This window comes from Oratosquilla oratoria, chromosome 21 (assembly GCF_046742065.1).
Source record: "Oratosquilla oratoria isolate Oo_2021 chromosome 21, ASM4674206v1, whole genome shotgun sequence".
In the NCBI taxonomy this organism is placed as follows: Eukaryota; Metazoa; Arthropoda; class Malacostraca; order Stomatopoda; family Squillidae; genus Oratosquilla; species Oratosquilla oratoria.
This window is the reverse complement of record NC_134797.1, coordinates 14,604,466-14,606,965: the sequence shown is the minus strand read 5'-3', so window position 1 is coordinate 14,606,965 and position 2,500 is coordinate 14,604,466.

Genomic DNA, 2,500 nt, shown 5'->3' with positions numbered 1-2,500 from the left:
TCATAGCCCCCCCCCCCCAGCCTCCCTCTTCTCTGCAGGAACCCGCAAAACCAGCGCAAATATTGAAATACTCTCTACGGCGTTGCCACACTTCCAGAATGACGTCGTCGTGGAGCGACGTTGCCGATGTCGAGATGGTGAATGAGGCAGACTACGGTAAAATCTTCCTTCAAGTCTTTCTCGAAGATTCGAATGGGCCTCTTGAGGCTCTCCTGGTAGCGTCTGATCAAACGGGTTTCTTGAAAAATAAAGTCGCGTTGAAAAGAGTCTCCGGCTGTGAGAAGAACGAGAGAGCAAAGGGAGAGGGAGAGGGAGAGGGAGAGGGAGAGGGAGAGGGAGAGGGAGAGGGAGAGGGAGAGGGAGAGGGAGAGGGAGAAAGGGAGTAAGGAAGAATAAAAGAGAAGTAATTCATATGGGAGAGGTAAGGGAGAGGAGGGAGGAAAGGGAGGGTGGAGGGGAGGGAAGGGAGTGAGAGTGAGGAAGATTAGGGAGAGGAAGGAATGGGAAGGGAATGGGAGAGAGGAGGAGGGAGAGGAAAGGAGGAAGGAGAGGAAGGAAGAATGAGACAGGCTAGGAGGAGAGGGAGCGACGGAAGGAGAAAGGTTGTGGCGAAACACGTGAGGAATGGGAAAGAGGAGGGAGGGGAAGAGGTGAGAGGAAGGGTGAGGCAAGATGTGAGTGGAATGGTGAAGGGAGAGTATTAGGGGAGAGGGGAGGAGTACATGGAGAGTTGTGAGAGTTGTGTGTGTGAGGGTCAGTGTATGTGTGTGTTTGTGTGTGATTATTCACGGTCTTGGATCGCGTGTTGACCCAATCTATGGGTAATGATGTGACCTCCCCCCCCCCCGACACACACACCTCCTTGCCCAACAGTGCTGGAGTACCGGCGAGACTCGAACTCGGATTGCTCAATTAGCGGTGTAGAGCGGTGCCACTACACCATCGAGTCATTGTGTGTGTGTGTGTGTGTGTGTGTGTGTGTGTGTGTGTGTGTGTGTGTGTGTGTGTGTTTGTGCGTTCATAGTGTATACATTTATCAAACAGAATAAGAATAAAATCAGAATACAAGGCCTAGAAACACAAGAGTAAAAGGGAAACAAGAGAGGAAGGTGTGAAAGAGAGAAAGAGAGAAAGAGAGAAAGATAGACAGAGAGAAAGAGAGAAAGAGAGAAAGAGAGAAAGAGAGAAAGAGAGAAAAAAATAGCAGCGGACTTCCAGAAAAGGGGATTGAATCCTTCAGAAAGGGAGTCATAAGTCGTATGCACGGGGAGATAAAAGGGTTGGAGCCTATCTGGAGACGGAGATTGTGAAGACGCGTGATCTTGCTTCGAGAAGGATTTAATATTTTTCTTTTATTTTTTTTCATCTTTATATTTAGTGATTGTCCGCCTTGTGATGTCACATAAGACGTATCACGCATCACATGAAATGTGTCATGAGTCACATCACACATCTCATGTCACGCATGTGTGTGTGTGTGATTCACCATGATTCACCATGGTCTTGGATCACGTGTTGGACTCGTGATCGACAGCTATTTCCCTCCCGTAAGAGAGCTCAGAACTCATACACGACTAATCTATAGGTAATGCTCTGACCTTACACGAAAACACTCCCTCAACTCCCCGCCTACGAGAGTTGGAGTAACAACTCGCAGCGCAGCAATACTGAAATTATTTCAGCCCTGGGCGGGATTCGAACTCGTACCTCCGTAGTGGCAGCCGGGAACTCTACCAACCGTGGTATCGAGTGTGTGCGCGTGCGTGTGTGTGTGTCTGTGTGTGTGTGGTGTGTGTGTGTGTGGTGTGTGTGGTGTGTGGTGTGTGTGTGTGTGGTGTGTGTGGTGTGTGGTGTGTGTGTGTGTGTGTGTGTGTGTGTGTGTGTGTGTGTGTGTGTGTGTGTGTGTGTGTGTGTGTGTGTGTGTGTGTGTGTGTGTGTGGTGTGTGTGTGTGTGGTGTGTGTGTGTGGTGTGTGTGTGTGTGTCTGTGTCTGTATGCCTACACTAATGTATACACCAATGACCTTTACTCCATTGTAAGGGGATGGCTTAGAAATTCCATGCTCTAATTCATTGTGGGAAAAAATACAAAAGATGCTTAGTTTCTTTACACTTGGAGAGATGGTGACGACACTTATACCCCGCCATAGAATAAGATAAATACGAGAAAAACAAAGCAAAACAACATTTCTGTATGATTGGAGGTTAGTCTCCAAACATTAAATGGCTCTGCGTGAGTCTGGTCCGTAGGGTGTTAGTTTTTTGTAAGATAATTGAAAGCAAGAGTCAATCCTTTAGATGTCCAGCGTGCACACGCGCGCACGCACGCATATGCTGTGACGGTGAACTTCAACATCGTCAACCAACTCTCAGGGGACCCACCATTGTGCCGGGACCTGTCTCGGATTTTCCTCCCAAGGGACATTCCATTGTCTCCAGTGACCAGGAAGCCAGCGTTTCGGGAAAGCGCCCAACACGTGCAACAACAATAGATGCATCTCC